Below are 21449 nucleotides of genomic sequence, written 5' to 3' on the forward strand. Positions count from 1 at the left end.
TGTGTGGCTGGTGATGGTGACAAGGTGAAAAAGGATGTGTGCAAATTGATCCGTGCTAGTAGTGATGAAGGGAGAAAAAAGAAGAGGGAAGAAGGGGGAAAAAGAATTGAAATGATGATAGAGACATCAGTGGTGATGCTGCTATAGGTGACATGGCGGTATGGATGATTTAGGGAGCATTCGTTCTTTACGAGGAGTCGTCGGTGGAAACCGGGGGGATAAATTTTACAAAACCTTTTCAGATGGGTCAAAATTTACAATCAATGATTGGAGTCAAATGTTATGAAGGTTTGCATGGAGTTATGGCAAAAAAAACAAACAAACAACAGTATTGACCGAAAAGTATATAAAACAGAATCCGAACATGGCTTTATTCTGTCTGAACATGTGATAACAAGCAGAAAAGAGCACTTTTGTTCACAAAAATAAGAGTTTCAAGTTGACCAAGCGAAGAAGTGCCATGGCAAGGTTCACTAACGTGTCTAACACTCTGAAAAGTCATGTAGGAAAATAGCGCCAATTTTTGAAAATATGGTGTTATAAGCTTATGAAGTGTTTGAGCAAATATTTTCGGGCTTCTATTTACATACATTTATAAATAACTAGGATTAACAAATATTAATAAGGACATCAATGGGACAAGGGCTTTTTTCAATCAGTTATTCGGACGAGTCACTTTGACTGTCAAGTTCACTGAGGACAACTATCTTTCGTACAACTCGGTTCTGAGAGTCACTTTGACTGATGGATGGTAAGCCAGTCTATCTTCTGTCAACTATCCATTCACTAATCGGAGGGCAACGGTGTGCCAGTGACTGTGTATCAGTGCGAGATATTTGGACCATGTAGATGCTCCTGTTTTTAATCTCAAACTATAAATTTGGGGCATTCATTACAGAATGATGTAAAAGGCTTTATGGAAAATACTTTGAAACAATATACTACACACATTTTTCTTTGAGTTTCTTCAGAGTAACTTGTTTGATAGGAAAAAAAATGCAAGTGAAGACTGAACGAGATGTATTGTATGTGATTTGAAATCGAGAAAACAAAACAGGAAAGTTATAACTAGGTTTTATACACAGTACTTTGAAAACACAATATACTGCATGCTTTTCTGTTTTATTTTCTTCAGAGTAACTGTTATGGAAAAAGGAAGGTATGGGGATGACTTTTATACTTCAGACGATGACAAAAGACCGCAACATCATCATATACCAAAAGTGTTGTGTTTGGAGACCCCAGAGTTTGTATACTTAGGTACATGCCACAAAAAGGGCGTTTGTTTTCATTACAACTCATACGTCAGAACAAAAACGTTTCAATGTATATTCACAATATATTTTCACAATTTAGTGTCAGTCAATGCTGATTTGACAGAAACCAATAGTTTGGTAATGGAAAATGGTGAATTAAAGAGGATGTCCTACGAAAATTAACAAATATAAGGAAAACATACAAGTTTTTATGTGCATGACAATAATTTGCATATTTTTGGGACAAGTGTTTCATGATGATTCTAAAAATACATGGTTATAGGGGACAGTATTTCCGAAGTCAGACGTCATGCCACATCGTACTTCCAAATGTCAACTCCACCCAGGGCCTTTGAGTGCAAAGGGTAACCGTTATATTAATCAATCTAATCAAATGAATAATTGGGTGTGTGTGGGGTGGGGGTGGGTCACATTTTGCAATTGTTGGAAGGGGGTCATATTTTAGAAAGTTAATTTTGAGTGGGATCGCTTTTTTGCATCCATTGGCTTCCCTTCCCCTCCGTAAAAATACCCCCCAAAAAACAAACCCGGATGTTCCCTTGTGGTAGTGGTAGCAGTGACAGAGACTATTTTTTCAGGGCTGATCACGGGGACCCAGAAATCTGGCTATTGTTGTTTGTATTGTTGTGTATTTTTATCAGTCGCGTTGTTGTTGTTGTTGAACAATAAAAATTCAACGAACATAACTATTTTGTTGTTGTTGTTTCAAACGTAATCTAGATGTCATAAGAAACACTACAAGGACATTATCATTATTTGCCCCGATGCAGCTCTCTCCAAACGTACACTCTCTTCAAGTATAAGCTTAGGTAGGCCTAAAGTTACATTACGTTTGAAACAACCACACAATAAGCTTAGTCATGTTCTTTGACTTTTATTGGTCACAACAACAACACGACTTATAAACATAAACAATAATGCAAACAACAACAACAACAACAACAACAACAACAACAGCCAGCAGTTTTTTCACTGTGTATAATTGTTACAGACACTTATTCAGTACTTTTTGGTTTGCCAGTTGATGTATTGATAGAGACCGATTCAAAACTTTCTTGGAAGTTTTGTTCACTTGATAAATGTGTCCTTTTCATTGTTTTTCAGATGGTACTTTAAATACAAGAGATGTGTTCTGTCGAGAACAAAATCCGCATAAGTTTATGCGTACGAGCTGCTTTGTTGGCTCTCTTCATCGAGGACAGACTCTATGTACTGTAGGTGTGGTTCTCCAGCCGACAAGATTCCTCCGGCGATTTTTGGTGGAAGATGGGGGCGCCACGCACTTTTTCCTATCACCCAACATCGCCCTCAGGAATTTGAAAGTTGTTCATTACGGGAACTGCGCAGCAAACTGTAGACCTACTGTGGGCCCAATGCTGAGCTGGTGGTTTTTACGTGCTAATTTTGACTTCAACCACTTTTTGCCCACCTCAAAAATCAACCTATACAACCTTGGCTTATTCTGACTGAGGCCGGAGTAGTCTTGCGCGCGCGAATGTTATCTGTCGTTCGGGCAATAAAGAGCGCCCTCTACATACATGGGGAAACTTTGGATGCGATGAAGGATATGGTTGGTCGCGTATTTTATCCAAAAATATAGATGTTCATTCATGCCATGTATCAAGTGTTTGTCTCAAAAGGTAGGTAACAAACTTGTTACTTTTGTGACTTTCAACTTTGTAACTGAGGTCCTCCGCAAACCGTGTAAAGCAAATAGCATTGGGACATCAGTGATTACCCAGTGCTAGTCTGTCGAGCTGAGTACTGCAGTTCGAGCTGAACCCAGTGCCTGCTCTAACAGAACTGGCGTTAAGCACCTATTTACTTCACATGTGCATTAAAGTCTCTGTCTCCAACAATGCGATCAGCCGATGGTACAATCTTATCGTGCAGAGAGATCTCTGTGAAAGGCAATTTTCATTTCAGGACAATATGCACCTGAACTGTTCACAACTGGTCATAAATTGTCATTTTAAAAGTAAGTTTAGCAAGCACGGAGATTGGGATATTGTAAGTGACCCTTCTGCTCGGGGGGGGGGGGGAGGCTAGCGAGTACTAGCGGCTGTTTAACCTCCGTGATCTCACGATTAAGCCGATGCAATACTCGTTTTCTTATACCAGAGGTAAAATGCTGTATACACCAACACTATGTATGACTGCAAGTGCAATGACTAGCAACATTAGGGGATGCTTCAGCTTTGCATTGCAGGGCTCAGGCTCAATGTTACCAGTGTAGCTGTGCCTCCACACGGAGCCTAAGTGCTGTACTGTTCTGCTGCTGTGACTTGAATTGCACTCCTTTTTGAGCTAGTGCTGACCCAATTGAGAGAAACAATTATAAAATTTAACCTTTTGCTCAAACTTTCCTGAATGAAACTTTCAACATTTCTCTTGCCAAATCAACAATAAAAATTGGGGATCACTGCGCAAAGTTTGGAACTAGCTAAAATTACCCAACATTTTGCGATATTTGAAATTCAAAATGGCTGCCTTTCCTATTTTAACTCTGTGGGGGAAAACTAAATTTTTGATTTTCGAAAAACTAGGCCAGTGAAAGTTGAACTTTCTCCAAGAGCTTTAAAATTAGCCCCCACAAGTGATAGATCAGAAAAGAATTGTAGAAATTTGAGGGTCAGACTATCTATCCCTCAGGCACATTTGACCTTAATATACCTGTCGGTGAAGTGTTCATAATGGTATCGTTACAGTATATTAAATTCTTGCATATTTGAGTTTGCACATGTTCTAGCTGTGCTATATTGCAAATGTAGCCTCACTGTTATGTTCACATTTCAACCAATCAGATATGTGCATTTGTGCCATCAATATACTGGTATGAATATGATATTATACCAGGTAAATGAGTAGGATATTGTCAATATTCAAGTAAGATATCCAATGTGCCAGAATATACATGTCCCTTGTAACATACCTTTGGTCACTTAGGGTAGGTCAGCTCGGAAGATATTTTCATTTTTTATTTGGACAGAAGCATGAGACCAAGAAAGTTATTTTGGAATGAAGTTGGTAACCCGGTTTATGGAAACATGTACTTCTTATTTTGCCATAGTTTGGTTGCTTTCATGGTGTTACTTGAATCTGGTGAGTCCAATAACACAAAATGCACTGCATCATTTTTGTAAGAGACCCAGGATAATTCAAATTCCATTTATTTGGCTCAATATCAGACTTATACCAGAAACCATGAATGGTATGTAGTAGAATGGTTTCACTCCCCAGCAATTTTCACTTTTAACTTATAAACATAGTAAACATTATTTTAAGTGAAAAAATTTGGCAATGAATCTAACCAAACTCGACGTACTCCACATGCTGTAACTCTTGGTGTATTCTCCAGGTTTTTTTTTATAAAATACAGACTCATGTTCTTCTCCCAAATGACAAAGTAATTCACTTGGTAACAAAATCAAAGAGAAAATAGGACTTCATTCCTTTCATTCCTATTTTCACAAGTTTTAAAAGCTTTCTAGGGTATACTACATTAGATCTAATTATGTAGTAAAGCGTTTTGACTAGAATCAGGAAGAATGTCAAAAATTTTAAAGTTTCTTGGAGGCTTTAAAGGCCAGGGACTTGATCCACAAGATCGAGTTTGTTCTAGTCTGTAAGAGGATTATGGAGTGTCAGAGCCTTTTGTTTTGCATTGAAATTGTAATCTAGTAAAAAAAAAATTCCTTGCCAGACAATCTGACTCCAACACAGGCCTTTAAATGCACGAAGGCCGTTGAGAAATCATTTGCCAAGTGATCAGTTTTCTGTTATACTTACTGTCATATGTCATATCTTTTACATAGGTTGAATATGTTTATATTGCCACTTTCCACGCCCGCAACAAAGGCTTTATAACAACTTTTGTTTACCAACTGATGAATATTTAAATGCCATTCGGTTTGTAATTTTTTTCAAGTGCGAATGCAAATCTTAGTCTGGTATGAGTGAAAAGTATCAAACTTCATTGTTATGATTTGGATTATTATCTGGACTAGAATTTATTTTTGAGCACCACTGTAAATTTTACATCACAGGTATTGTGCTGTCCACGCGTGGTGGAGACTGTCAGTCAACAAGTCATATCAACACTTTTGTCATTCACGTTCACACCAGGCTGTGCATATTTGCATATACTATTGTTAATGTTATGCAAATACACACCGCCTGGAGTTTGAGTGGACAGTATCATAACACCGAGGTACCACATGGCCATACCCATCAGAAGATGGTCCCTGCCATATCACGAGATGAAAGCGCCAACCTTGGCCCTTTTTCCCCATGATTCAAAATACATTAACTTGACTGAAGCCCTAAACTGCAACTTCCTTCTCTGTCTTTGTGTGTTTTTGTAAAAAAATCGCACGAGTTATGAACGGCGAGAATGACTTTTCTGGAATAAGCAACCCCAAAAGCTTGCACATATGAAAAAATTAGCCTTGGTGAACTTTATTATCTTAACTTTTTCTGAAGTTCGTCGCTTACGCAGTTTAATAGCCCATATAGCCAGACCACAGGACTGGCATCTGACAATAATCTGCACACGTTTATCAGCAATGTGCAATGAGGGGTTTGGAAAACGTGCGATATTGTCTCCAAGTACTGTTACATAATACACTCTTTGTGCCCTGTTTGTTCTGTGTTAGTTATTTACCTATGCACACATTGATTCGATCCCAGTCACACATTATGCCATGTGTTCGAGTTTCATTGACCCCTCAACTGAGACGTAGGATATCACGCAGTGTTGGATTGTCTTCGGAGAACAGTTTGCAGTATTCCTAAAGACGATCAGCTGGTCAGCCCATGTATTGGAAATCTTATAGTTGAGGTAAACAAGATTTGGCTTAACCACGGCCACTCTCAGTATTGAATTTAATTTGTTTTGTATCCGACTTCAGTAACCTATGATAAGAACTCACAGCCTTGGCATGGAATTAGTTTACCAGGTAACCTCAAGGTTTAGTTAGCCTTTTAGGGAGGCTATGCAGTGTTGCCCTATTCCTGCACCTGTTCATTTCCCCCTGAATATTCAGCTTTATTGCAGTCAAGCTGAATTGTCAGTCTGCAGGCATTGCTATGCCATGCCTGCATTAGACTTTCAATCTGTATCAGCTCAACTTTTGACTTGAGGGTGCATTGATTTCTGAAAGATATACAAGATACAGCAAGTACTACGCTATTTTAGCTTACAAAACTGATTTTCTATAAACCACCAGAATGAAAGTATAAACAATGAAAGAACCGATCATAAGATTTAATTGTTGAGTGTGTAAGCTGCTGCCTTTTCTGCATACTCATTTCACCTTGGTCATGCAAGAATATTGAGGGAGAACCATTTAATTTTTTTTGGGGGGGGAGGTGGGTGGAAGAAATGGGGTGTCAACTATTTTGACCCATTATGGCAGCAAATTTTTTTCCAAAGGGTATTTGAGTAGCAATTGTTTTTTCTGCACAACTGAAGGCAATGTCAATTTTTCAGAATGAAGTGCATACAAATGTCAGTGTTTTCATATGCACAACCTGTAATCTTTAGTGGCATCAAATTTCATACCTCTCTATTTTTTCATATTTTATGATGCATTACTAGTTGAATGATTGAAAGTGATATCAGTGTGAAAATAGATGAGATAAATACATGTACCATGCATCACTGTTAATGAAAAGTCATTGCAAAGCTGGTGAGTGCAGCAAACCCACAAAGGAGATGTGGGGGTGCCTCCTCTCACAGTGGAAAGTTTTGCAATATGCAGACCTCAAATCTGAACTCACAATATCATGCATCGTAAATTAGTGAAGAGATTCATATACACCCATTCTGCAAACAGTGTGTGAGATGCTATGCTAAATGTACAGATTTACAGTTTACTGGTGCAATACATGTAATTATGAATAAAGAGGGTCAACTGAAACATATATCTAATATTGTTTGTAGTACTATTGTTATGTAGGTCATTTCCCCCACACTCATCATGACCTGAGTTCAATCAGTCTAGAACATTCCCAAGGTCACTGCCCTTGATGACCTCACAACCTTGAATTCAATTAGTCATGTTTGGAATGTTCTGGAAAGTTGATTAGTTGTGTAAGGGAGATAATTTTAGAACAGTAATTAGCATGTCAATAAAAGGTTCTAGATTGTTCTTACATGCCTTTATAAAAGGGACGTGCACAGCTTCCAGTCAGACTTTTGGGATCGTGTCTCTTGTGTGTTACTAAACTCCAGCAGTAGTCATTCTCAAGACTTTTCAAGACCTTCACTGTCAACGCTGGATTTATACTGTGGACTTTGTGCAACTTCAAGCCTGCATGCTAAAGGACTGTTCATTCATCCGACTGACTGTTACAACTCTGAGACTGGAGCTTTGCCGTCCCAGCTGAGATAAGTAGTCTGTACACTTTAAAGCTTGTATTCTATCCCTAACTTAGCAATTAGTTTTATTTTCGTTATGAATTTTCTTTAAACGGAAACTGCTGAGTTCACCCTTTTGTTTGTTTTCTCTGCACGTAACAAATTGGGGGCTCGTCCGGGATACGAATATTTTGAGCCATTTGACAACATTTTCCTAGCATTTCAAAACTACTGTATACTGTGAACTCGGCGAAATTTAATCATGGCGGAATTTAAACCAGACGAATTTATGGGTGACCTTGATCAGGACACATTTAATTCCCTCAGAAAAGACAACCTCATAACACTGGCCAATTTCCTTAAAGTAGAAGTCAAAAGATCTATGCGCAAGAGGAAATACAGTACCGTATTGCCAAACATCTAGTTGATTTAGGCCAATTTGAGGAATCCACCCTGAAAGATTATGAGCCCGAGTCTACCTCTGAACTCAGAAAATTAGAATTAGAAATGCAGACAAATTTGGAGATCAAGAAACTAGAATTACAAATGAGAGAGAAAGAATTACAAATGGAAGAAAGACAGAGAGAAAAGGAGAGAGAATTGGAAGAACATCGACTACAGTTAGAAATGAGACGTTTAGAGCTTGGACAGTCAGGAAAATTCTTCCCTTCAGACAAGTTTGACATCACTAAGCATTTCAGGTTAGTTCCCCCTTTCCAAGAAAAGGATGTTGATAAATATTTCCTCCATTTTGAGAAAATTGCTCAGAGTCTGAATTGGCCTAAGGAGTCCTGGTCTATGCTTTTGCAGAGTGCTTTGGTGGGTAAAGCCAGAGAAATTTACATTCAGTTGTCAGTAGAGCAGGCTTCAGATTATGATTCTGTGAAGGAATTAATTCTCAAGGGCTATGAGTTGGTGCCTGAAGCTTACCGTCAGAAATTTAGGGATTGTGAGAAGGTGAAGGATCAAACTTATGTTGAATTTGCTCGAACAAAAGAACAACTGTTTGATCGTTGGTGCTCTTCTGAAAAGGTCAGTCAGAATTATGACAAATTACGACAACTTGTTTTGATTGAGGAATTTAAAAGGTGCATCCGGAGTGACATCAAGACATTTATCAATGAACAAAAGGCAGATACATTAGAGGTTGCTGCACGTTTGGCCGATGATTATTCATTGACCCACAAATCTTCATTTCTCAGCAAAACCATCCCAGTCCTTTTCATACAGAAACAATGCAGGTAAATTTAACTCCTCCTTTTCATCCAAGAATTTTTCAAAGGACAGTAGAAAATCAAATGACAACAGTTCACAGAGTTCAAGTAACACTCCCACATCATCAGATCCCAAGTCTCAATCTCCTTCTGACAAACAGTTTGGTACACTTTCTTGTAATTATTGTAAGAAAGACGGCCATTTAATGTCAGATTGTTTCAAATTGAAAAGAAAACGTGAAGGTCAAAGTGGTCAAAGTGGATCTAAGCCAACCGGCTTTATTTCTTCATCAACTCAATTAGAGTCTAATAATGTGTGTAACACATTGTCTGAGGTTAAACCCCTCTTATCCCCAATTAATGAGGTCAAGGTCAATTCTTCTCAAGATAGCATTATGGGTATTTTCGAACCATTTATTCACGATGGTTTTATATCACTTTCTAGTGATTTTTCTTCCGCTACCCCTGTCAAAATTTTAAGAGATACCGGGGCTTCCCAGTCTCTTTTGTTGGCAGATACCCTGCCGTTTTCTGAAAAGTCATTTTCAGGTTCTAAAGTTCTTATTAAGGGGGTAGATTGCAATGACTTATTCCTGTTCCTCTCCATAATGTCTATTTGTCTTCGGACTTTGTTTCTGGACCTGTGACTTTAGGTATTAGGCCTTTTTTGCCTTTTGAAGGGATTCACCTTCTTCTTGGAAACGACCTTGCCGGGGACAAGGTCATTACTAATCCACTTGTGACTGATAATCCTAGTTTAGATCAGGATCCAGAGCCAATTGAACAAGAGATACCCGATTTATTTCCTTCGTGTGCAATTACTCGAGCCATGTCAAAGAAAACTTCTGAGAATCAAAATACTCTCAAAAATAATGTCACAGATGTTGACTTAAATGACACCTTTCTCAGTCAGGTGTTTGACACGGAGCATTCCGTTATCCCTCGTGGATTTGAAACTTCCAGTAAAACTTCTGCTGACCAAAGTCAGACATTTTCTAGATCAAATCTCATTGCAGAACAACACAAAGACCCAGATATTTTGTCTTTGTTTGACAGGGTAGATGATGAAGGTAAAACTTCAGATAGCTCTGTTTCCTATTATACAAAATCTGGTATTCTCATGCGTAAATGGAGACCTCCAGATGTCTTGGTTGATGACGATTGGGCTATAAAAACATCAAATTGTGGTTCCAAAGCCCTACCGTGCTGAAATATTGCGCCTGGCCCATGAAACGCCCTGGGCTGGTCACTTAGGAGTAAGGAAAACTTATCATAAAATTCTCAGTCACTTTTATTGGCCTAATCTCAGGCAGGATGTACACATTTCTGTAAAACTTGTCACACATGTCAGATAGTAGGAAAGCCGAATCAGACCATTCCAAAGGCCCCTTTACAGCCAATTCCTGCATTTCAAGAACCATTTAGTAGGATACTAATAGACTGTGTTGGGCCCCTACCAAAAACAAGATCAGGAAATGAGTACATGTTGACAATTATGTGTACATCAACTCGGTTCCCAGAAGCCATACCACTGAGAAACATAAAGACAAAGACTATAGTGAGAGCTTTAGTCAGATTTTTCACTTTATTTCGGCCTCCCTAAATGTGTCCAGTCCGATCAAGGCTCCAACTTTATGTCTGGTATTTTTCAACAAGTAATGGATCAGCTAGGCATTAAACAGTATAGGTCATCCGCCTATCATCCAGAAAGTCAGGGTGCTCTTGAGCGATTTCATCAAACTTTGAAAACATGATTAGGACTTACTGTTTTGACACAGAGAAGCAGTGGGATGAAGGAATTCATTTTTGCTCTTTGCTGTTAGAGAGTCAATTCAGGAGTCTCTTGGTTTTAGCCCATTTGAGCTTGTATTTGGACATACAGTCCGTGGCCCACTTAAGCTCGTTAAAGAGAAATTCCTATCAGACGATGATGATTGTCTGAATATTTTGCAATATGTGTCAGATTTTCGTACAAAACTCTCTAAAGCATGTGAATTAGCCAGAGAAAATCTTGAGTCATCTCAGCAGTCAATGAAAACCAAATATGATAAAAGCACCTCAAAACGGAAGTTTGAACCAGGTCAAAAAGTTCTTGTTCTACTTCCAATTCCTGGCAAACCACTCCATGCTCGTTACTTTGGACCATACCTAATTGATAAGAAATTTGAGTGATTTAAATTACATCACAATAACACCTGACAGGCGAAAACAAAAACAGCTATGTCACATAAATATGCTTAAGCCATATTTTGATAGGGATAATCCTACTATAACTCAGCCTGTCAGTGCAGTCAGTTCAAACCATTATGAAGATAGTGATACTGAAACTGACTTGAGTGAAAATACTCTAAACTCAAAGCTGGGCTCGGTCAAGCTTCAGAACTCAGAAATCCTGGAGAAGCTGGAGTCTACAAAGTTGGCACACCTCCAGCCAGAACAACAACAACAGGTGAAAGAACTGCTCCATGAATATAAACACCTGTTTCAAGATGTTCCAACGAGGACAAACGTCATCTATCACGACGTTGATGTTGGGGACAGTAAGCCTGTAAAACAGCATCCATACAGACTGAATCCAACAAAAGCGAAATATCTCCAGGAAGAAGTCAAATACCTGCTGGACAATGACTTTATTGAACCCAGTAAAAGTAACTGGAGTTCGCCGTGCATACTTGTTCCCAAATCAGACCACAGTTATCGTATGTGCACGGACTTTAGGAAGGTCAACACTTTAACAAAGACAGACACTTTCCCAATCCCGAGGATTGATGACTGCATCGACCGAGTGGGAAAAGCCAAGTATGTGACAAAATTTGACCTACTGAAGGGATTTTGGCAAGTCCCTCTGACGGATCGTGCTCGTGAAATATCCGCCTTTGTTACACCAGACGGATTGTTCCAGTACAAGGTGATGCCATTCGGAATGAAGAACTCTCCGGCAACGTTCCAACGGATGATCAACGACGTCATATCCGGGCTAGATGGGTGTGCAGCCTACGTTGACGACGTCGTCCTGTATAGTGACACCTGGGAGGAACACATCAAGCTCATGCGGAAGTTCTTTGAGAGACTGAGTAAAGCAATGTTGACTGTCAACCTTGCAAAATCTGAGTTTGGTTGGGCGAGGGTGACTTACCTCGGACATACTGTAGGACAGGGTGAGGTAAAACCTGTTGATGCCAAAATCAGTGCCATTTCAAGTTTCCCATACCAAACTGCAAACGACAACTGATGCGCTTTCTCGGTATGCTGGTTACTACAGAAAATTCTGTCCAAATTTCTCCACAATTACTGAGCCTTTGACTAACTTACTTAAAAAGAAAGTAAAGTTTGTTTGGTCAGAGCAATGCCAACAGGCATTTGATACACTTAAAGCCATACTGCAAAGTGCTCCAGTGTTGTCTGCACCAGATTTCACTTTGCCATTCAAATTAGCTGTGGATGCTAGTGATACGGCTGCTGGTGCTGTTTTATTGCAAGAGGATAGTCATGGGTAGATCATCCTGTTTGCTATTTTTCACGCAAATTTAACAAATCCCAGAGAAACTACTCTACAATTGAAAAAGAGTGTTATCTTTGATATTAGCTTTACAGCATTTTGAAGTTTATGTTACTTCTTCAAATCAGCCAATAGTGGTTTATATTGATCACAACCCTCTTGTTTTTCTGCAGAAATTTAAAGGCAAAAATCAGAGATTGCTAAGATGGAGTTTAATGTTACAGGAGTTTAATCTTGACATTAGACATATCAAAGGCAGAGACAATTTAATTGCAGACTGTCTCTCTCGTATTTAGAAATTATTGTTGTTCACTTTCAAGAAATTTTATTGTTGTTCACTTTCAAGAAATTTTACTTTAGAGTAAAACAAAATTTGAGTACTTAAATCCTTTTCAAGATTACATTTGTAAAAGAAAGATTTTTCTTTGAAAAATTTTCTTTTTTTGAAGAGGGGGTGTGTTATGTAGGTCATTTCCCCCACACTCATCATGACCTGAGTTCAATCAGTCTAGAACATTCCCAAGGTCACTGCCCTTGATGACCTCACAACCTTGAATTCAATTAGTCATGTTTGGAATGTTCTGGAAAGTTGATTAGTTGTGTAAGGGAGATAATTTTAGAACAGTAATTAGCATGTCAATAAAAGGTTCTAGATTGTTCTTACATGCCTTATAAAAGGGACGTGCACAGCTTCCAGTCAGACTTTTGGATCGTGTCTCTTGTGTGTTACTAAACTCCAGCAGTAGTCATTCTCAAGACTTTTCAAGACCTTCACTGTCAACGCTGGATTTATACTGTGGTCTTTGTGCAGCTTCAAGCCTGCAAGCCAAAGGACTGTTCATTCATCCAACTGACTGTTACAACTCTGAGACTGGAGCTTTGCCGTCCCAGCTGAGATAAGTAGTCTGTACACTTTTAAAGCTTGTACTCTGTCCCTAACTTAGCAATTAGTTTTGTTTCGTAATAAATTTTGTTTAAACGGAAACTGCTGAGTTCACCCTTTTGTTCGTTTTCTCTGCACGTAACACTATTAATTCATTCTGCTAAACACAGACATTTTTTAACCTTCATCTCAGGGAAGTAGCAGCAAATTATTTTTTTCACTTTCAGGTTTTACAGCAAGTTTTTTTCTTTTGTGGCCAACATTTTTTTTCCTCAAAAATTCCTTCATCCCCCTAGAAATCATATGGTGGTGCTCTCCTCACTGCATGTGTCCGAGATTTGATGACCCCTGGCCTTGTGCTTATTAATAGGATATCCTGAAGTGTTGCATCGTCTTCCACTGAAGGTTGCACACATAACAGTGTTGTAGAAATGTAAAGTTGGGACAGCACCGGTATTATAAATTTTGATGCGAAGGTAAAAGAGTCTTGCTTGGCTTGTAAATGGCATATAATCTTTATTGTACGTATGGAAACAATGCAGTGACTACAACATGATGCATCTGACAGCTGTTGTCATCAAGGTTTGTCTGTGATGGGGTCTTTCAGATATGTTTGGTAAAGGACTCCATGATTAATTTGCAGTGTATGGACTTGCATTTATTTACACTTGTAAATGGACAATCCACTGTTTTTGTAGTAAATGTAGACCTATGTAAATTTGTTTTTTTAATGTTTTTCACTGTTTCATTTTTGATTTAAATTGTTGTATATTTTACGTCAGCTTTTTCTTTTGCTCGTTGTGTAGTGTGTTATGGGAGACTGACTTTGTATAGGTGTTTTGTATCTGTTTTGGTCACACAATCCTATGTAGACCCTTTTTTTAGTTTACATTGGATAAATCTTAATAAATAAATAAAAATAATAAATAATGCTGAACAGCTCTTTGTACAGGTACTATACACACTGTAGAAATTTAACTGTGGAAATGTACTTGGTTTACAGGTTGTACGACTGAAGACTTGCAGAAAATACATCTTGGAAGTAACATTTTCTGTCTTTCGCCATGGATTCCCAACTCCACAAGGTAAAAAACATTTACTTTGTAACAGTTTTTCAAAACTTGTTAATTGCAGTGTATTACAGAATCAACTAATACAAGTGATTGAGTGATCTCAATAAAATGGAAAGAAAAATTTTGCAAGTATAATTATATTTTTATTACAACTTGTAATAGTTCCATAGTATGCTACCAGGTAAGTATGTTCTTCACAGAGATATTGGAAAAACTTGCATCAAGATCCTTATACCTAATATGGATATTATGATCTATTTTATCTGACAGCACTAAAACAACTTACAAAACTTGTGTGTAGAATTATTTGTCAATGATAACATTTATCATTGTACCCAATTGTTTACATTAGTTAAGCTAATTATTTGAATATTAAAATACTTTTGTGAAAAGAAGAACTAAGTGTATTTGTTTTATGTGACAAAAATGTTACAGGGATTGTCTCTCAAAGTATACCAGTGAGGGCGCTCAAACTACCCAGTAAATGACTGGTCATCAGATTGATAATGTTTGCTGATTTTGAAACTAAAGTGATGTGTTTACTGAACAAAGAAGAAAAATGATGAAATTAAATTAACTCAAATAAAAGGGACTGTGGTGTACGCAGTGAAATTCAATTTCTCTTCAGTGGCCATTTTCAATATCTGTACTCATTTGTGACTAGAGAGGTCACCAAGGTCATTGATGGTGGGGCCACTGTGCCTGCATGTTAATACTGAAGGTCTTTTCACTGTAAACAGTGAGCAGATAGCTGTATAATAATATAATAATACTAATAATCTTTGTTACCCTTAATCATATTAATATTACAATTCAGTAATGAATGTACATCTGAGTTGTGCTGTGATAAAGGGTAAACGGACACAGAAAATAGCAAATGCTAGTCCAGTCCGTTCCCAAAGGCATTTGATGTTAAAGCAAGAAAAAGAAGAAGAAACAGAAAGGTCTAGTGACACAAGTAAACATGCAAATTAGAGAACATATGTGTTTGAAATGAAAAACTTTGTTGTGAAAAGGAATTACACCCCAAAAAAGAAATACAGTTAACAAAGGCCAAGTCTCTGTCATCGTGGTATGCATTTTTTCTTGATAAACATTTCATTTTAGCAATATGAAGCTGTAAATAGGCTGTACGGGATCATATTTTCTGGACAAAGACATTACCCTTGGAGTATTAGAGTATGATGTAACTTTTCCATTAACTTGCACTCAGTGTTACAAACTCACAATAAGGCCAAAAAAAAAGAAATGTTTCAGGTCAGGTCTTTCTTTAAAAAATGGTGCGGCGACATGCATTTTATTTTCTTATTTTTTTTTCCCTCAAGGGAGGGAGGGTCAGTTTTATAGTTTTATCAATATAGTCACATACAATGTATATACTGTTCATGCAGTCACTAATCATGCCCCCCCAAAGAATTTTCTCTTTCTCTTCAGCCATTTTGGTTTGGTGTCAGCCACGGCCGCCGGCCACAAACAGAAAAAAAGGGTGACACGTTCAAGTGATGCATGCGCTGACCAGAAACAGTTCTTTTTGTTGGCCTAAGTGAGGAGTTTCATTCAGTTTACGATGAACCATTGCAGAAAGTGGCTGTATTAGTGTCATAAAATGAGAATTGATAGGTTACAAATGTATGCTTTTGTAAGTTTTGATAGTTTTCATAGCAGTTATAAATCTTTTAAAGCATGGCATATTCCCACAACAACTGTACTATGCTTTGTGATTATAGTGTGTGTGTCTAGAGATGTAAGCACATTTACTATAGGGTTGCGAACTCTTTACAGATTAGGTTCTGTGACAGTTGCGCCCCTGACATTTACAAACCCTAGTTTCTTTCACAGCCTTTTGTTGGCTGCAATAGGGCTGACTAAGGCTATACAGCTAGCTGAGGGCATATGTACAATAAAAAAGGCAGTCAAATAGGCCTGTACAGTGTGAATGCTTACCCACTGTACACTTTGACCCTATCCCTATAAACAACCTATCCACGTTCCAAGAACAAGTTCTGAAATGTAAGGCTGTAATGGGAAACATCATCCTATCTGAGGGATAAGCCGATAACTGCCTAGGATATGCCATTTTGGAATTTCTGATTTTTGAGTCTGGTCACCAAGAGTTGGGTTCCTTGGTTCATGAATTCATTGCCAGTCCTTCAAGTCCAGTTCAGGTTTTAGCCTACACTTCTGAGAGATGTCTGTATATCATAATCAAGGTAACAACTATTCTGATAAACATTTACTTCCTGCGAGACACTTGTACCGATATGCTGAGTATCTCTAGTGGTGCTCTTGCCTGATAATTCATGCTTTTGAGGCAGAATTTTACCTCAGAGTTAGATTTTTAGTCTTTTCTGATATACAATTTGCATAAACTTATAATAAAAGTAAGCTTCTGTAACTTTGTTCGTTTCTATGAAAATTGAAAATTTAGTTTTACATATAGCAGTAAATTTGACATCATTTGTTTTTCTGATCCAAAATTTGTCCACTGAACTTTGATGATTTGATTCAACCATAAAAGTGAAATACTGAAAGGCTCAACTTATTATAAGGGAAATGAGAACTTTAATTTCTGAGTTGCTAGCCCTAGTACTAGTACGATTGCACCAACAAAAAACCCCCAAAGCTAGATTTATAAATTCTGGCAAATTTGCTCATTGCTCTCAGTCTCAGACGGATGCCATGATTTCTGATATCACTGCATGTATTAATATCCAGATGACATTGCTACAAACATTCCTTTTGACTTTTTGACTGAAAACACTGATTCATTCCGTAAAAACAAGGGGTATTATCTAGGTGCATTTGTGACTGTTGGCTATTAAATTTGAGCATTCAAAGTACCAACACTATCATCCAGATTTTGGATCTGCCATTTCCCTCGATCAGAGTCCAAGAAACAACATCAATCATTTCAAGTCATTCTTTCAGAGCACTGACTTGTATTCAGATATTGAGTTTCGTTTACACTTTCTGGAGGCCGCTTGCATGTAGCTGTGTTGAACAAAGACAGGGCTTGGATTTAAGTTGATTTACGAAAGCTTCAGTGTGAGCACAGGGTCCGGCGAGCAATATATATTCGTCTAGAAATTATGAATATGATCAATAAATGTCTTGTATTAAACTTTTTGTTCATTATACAAGCCTTACCTGTGTCTAGTGTGTGCCTATTACTTTACCCTAGCTATCTGTGTATAGTATTCCAAAGAAAATAGTCTATATCTGTCAATTGCCCTCCCTAATCCCCTTCATTAATTTGTTCTGCCGATCGCCAAGGCGGGGGCTTATCGCCCTGACCAAATACCTCGTTAGCAGCTCATAAGGTAGTACCTTATTGATCATATTCATAATTTCTAGACGAATATTGCTCGCCGGACCCTGTGGTGTGAGCCAATAATTTTAAGTATTGACAATATGTTATTATAGAAATAAAGGACGACGCCCTGATCATTAACGTTTATTTATGGGCACGGGCGAGAGGAAGCCAAAACTTAAAGGGGGAGGCTTGCCGAGCCTGTAAATTTTGGCTTTCCTCGAGCCCAAGCCCATAAATAAACTTTAATGATCAGGGCGGAGTCTGTTATTTCCATTATATTATCAACAAACCCAAGAAAACCATCAAAATTTACGAAAATTTCCCACGTGAAAGACAATGGGGCCCAAGAACTTATGCAACATGTGACGCTCGCTGTAAAAATTTTGCAAATCCGGAGATTTTTTTTGGAATTGGCTCACAAGTGCTTTGTTTTGTTTCCTTATTGATTATGATCTTTGTACAAATCACAATTATGTTTTAGCTGTAAAGTTACGATGTTAATATCGTTATTAATATTCACGGGCATTTAAACAAACCATTACTGTATATTTGTGGTCAGTCACGTGGTTCAGCTCGACCAATTAAAATGCGATGGAAAGGGCATGGTAATATAATGTATAATTAATGTATAGTTGCATCGTTTTGATTATTCTTTTGATTTATTTAATTGCTTAAATTGTTTATAAATGCTAATTTGATTGTGTAGTAGATGGCTATTGTGTGTGATACAGGGATATTGTCAATCTTAATCTTTTTGTTAAATTTTTAGTTTAGAAAAGTGCATGTTACTGAACTCGGAGTGAAAAGTTTTTACAAAGGCATGTGATTGCCTACGTGCGTCTGAATGTTGCATAATTTACATCTTAATTGTTCAGTGGCCTTAGCTTACATCATGTGATGCGATGTTCAAGTTATTGCAAGTATGCCGACTGACATGTCAAGGTAATTTGGGAGACTGGGTCACTTTGTGTTTGAACACCAGTGGGAAAACATCAACAGTGTGTGTGCCTCATGTCGGCTGGATCATTTAGTAAGTTTGGTGGATTGAAGTCACCTCTTTCACTTGCTCACTTTATATCAACAGACTTCATTTTTCGGATTCCATTTTCACTTGGGCACCTTAGCGAATCAGAATGGTTCACTTGCACCAGACCAACTGACCATCATTTGCATGTATGTGCTCCCAGTGTGTCGTGTGACAAAATATTGTCTTAATGTGTACTTTGATTCACATTAAATGATTAAGGGTTACTAACAGTGTTTGAACTGCATCGAATTTTGACCTTTACAACCAAAGTACTTGTGCAGGACTTTGTTTCTACTGCATCGGTGTAACATCAAGAACATTGTTTTTAAAAGAACTGAGTACTATTGCATAGGTGACCTTCTTTTGTACTTCAGCATTCATGTTTTTGTCACAAGTTTCTTACCAAGAAATCCGGCCCTCAGATGACATGCATGTGATGCGATAAAAATGTTATGTAATGTGTTACTGGGCAGCCAACCTGTTGATTCGGGCAAGGCTCATGCCTATCAAAGCATGTAATAATGGCTGTTCAGCTGAGATTAGGTCATCATGATCGGGGCGTTGTAGTTTGTCTACAAGACTAATGTTTGTGCAGAAAGAGCAGTGTTGCTAGAAAAAAACAAACACCCACTCATGCTCTCTAGTGTTATGACAGTCCGTTGACCTTGTTTAACTGCTGAACTAGTTTACTAAGGTCATCTGATCTGTTCCCCTCACGCAGACCCACAGACTGTTATATGTAACTTAACAATTTCATGCAAATTTCCTTTGTCATGTATATGCCCACGCAAATTTTGAGATTGTTTGTTTGTATAGTCCACGTCTGGCGTTTAATTGGTGTGTTGTTATGTTTGTTCTGTTTCTGTTGTTTACCAGCTGTCAATCAAATATCAGTAAACTATTTCATCATGGTTTTTTGGATGTCATTCATTGTCAGAAACGTTTCGTATAAACTGTTTGTCATATTTTCTTAAAAGCTTCTTAATTTTGCCCATAACACAAATAACAAATTACTTCAAGTGCAAGGTAAAAATACTTCAAGTAATTTGTGTTATTATGTAAATCTCTACTTTTGTCATCCAGTACTGACGTACCGGTAGTTTCCCATAGGGATAGCTCTGTGTGTGTGTGTGTGTGTGTGTGTGTGTGTGTGTGTGTGTGTGTGTGTGTGTGTGTGTGTGTGTGTGTGTGTGTGTGTGTGTGTGTGTGTGCGCACTCACACATACAATGTACACATACTGTATGTGCATACACATACACACACAACACACTGTATACTAGTATATGTGCCTGTAGTCTGCCCGTCTGTCTGTTGTTTGTCTGTGTACAGTAAAGTCAATGCATGTTGATGCTTTTATCTCTCCAAAGACTTTCACAGGTTTTTACATTCTTCTCAACATTACTTTTTCAAAATATAATATATTATTAGACACTTACTTCAGTTTGTAACAATGTCAGTGGTGTATTATACATGGTGGGTGTCATTCTCTATGTAAACAGAGAACTGAAAGTAGGTATGAAGGAGGTTAAACCAGCTGACATTAGAAATGCAAGTCATTTGAAGAGGCGGTGCTGTTCAGGTGTGTCCAAATGTCCTCTTGTCATGTGATTTGCACGAGCCATTAAATTTGGTTAATATTTGGTGAAATCAGCATAACTGGGCATTCAACTTGTTTATCAATATAATGAATCAAGGCTGAACGGTCTCCATGACTTTGTGTCTTCTCTTCTAAGGCAAGTCTGTTCCTTTTCTGTTTCACACGCCAAATTGTATTGGCCATTTTTTTTGGTCGCATTTGTAAATACTTTGTAACCATTGAACATTGAACACAGTTTTAAAGTACAGACCCTGTACTCCAGGTATATGTATCCTCAACCATTGCTCTACACTTTGATTTTGACTCCTGCTAATTTCATCATATACCAATATGCAGCTGCCTGTATTTGTCTATTTATTTTGTCTGTCAGAACATGTACTGCTTCAGGCCAAGCAGTTTTGCTGTACTGAAATTCTTATCTAATTGCCAATTTAAGCAATAAGCTTTATGGAATAACAGTGGGACATATCAATACTGATTAGCTGTAATGCCCTTTGGCTCATACTGGACTGTTTATGTCATTATTTGAATTCTCCCCATTGTCAGTTGAACTCATCAACCATTCCGTGTGATGGTCCTAGAGTTCATGGTCCCAACTTTCCCTGTCATGGCCCATTTGTTCTTGTATGTGATGTTCAGTTTTGAATATGAAAGCATAAACAATTCCATTGAATGTCATATCCATATTGTGAATGGGCACATATTTCTTTGAATGGGTGCATATACACAAACAAAAAGAAGTGTCCGTGACTTGTTTTGAAAAATCATGTCACCCCAAACTTTGACAATGGCTATGAAACTTTTTTAAAAATTTCATCAGACATAAACCATGTGCAAGTATTATTTTGTTGAAAGTTAAGGCTAGAGGAAATTCAGTTCCCTTGACCAATTTTAACTGTGTACAGGTATGTATCATCAGAACTTTGAAATGACAAACATTGTTTTGTACATGGTAATGAACTTGCTCCAACTTTGATGGTGTTCATAATACTATTCATATTAACCCATTGAGTGCCAAAGTCAAATTTTGTCACCTTTATCATAAGTACACCAGTCAATATTTTCCTAATTTTTTGCTAAAATTTTGAAAAAAAATCTGTAGCCAATGAAATATAATGGCCATTTGGTCCAAAATTATGAAAAAAATTACATAAAAATACATAAAATCGGTAAAATGTCTCATTAAAATTTTTGGCGGGAAAAA

At 37.8% G+C, this 21449-nt stretch overlaps 1 protein-coding gene across 7 annotated transcripts in view; it reads left to right on the top strand.

Annotated features, from left to right (window-relative positions):
- The first annotated feature begins 5878 nt into the window (after positions 1–5878).
- Positions 5879–21449, top strand: part of LOC139135562 (leucine-rich repeat serine/threonine-protein kinase 2-like) — an 88837-nt gene continuing 73266 nt past the window's right edge. For 2 of the 7 annotated variants that reach the window (XM_070703010.1, XM_070703016.1), the window contains exons 1-2: positions 5879–6117; positions 14238–14319. The gene's annotated coding sequence lies outside the window, so the exon portion shown is untranslated. Of the gene's footprint in view, positions 6118–13530; positions 13711–14237; positions 14320–16499; positions 16518–18538; positions 18651–21449 lie in introns of those variants that run through there. The other 5 variants (XM_070703017.1, XM_070703018.1, XM_070703011.1 and 2 more) reach the window with 4 other exon arrangements.

This window comes from Ptychodera flava, chromosome 6, assembly GCF_041260155.1.
Source record: "Ptychodera flava strain L36383 chromosome 6, AS_Pfla_20210202, whole genome shotgun sequence".
Classification (NCBI taxonomy): Eukaryota; Metazoa; Hemichordata; class Enteropneusta; family Ptychoderidae; genus Ptychodera; species Ptychodera flava.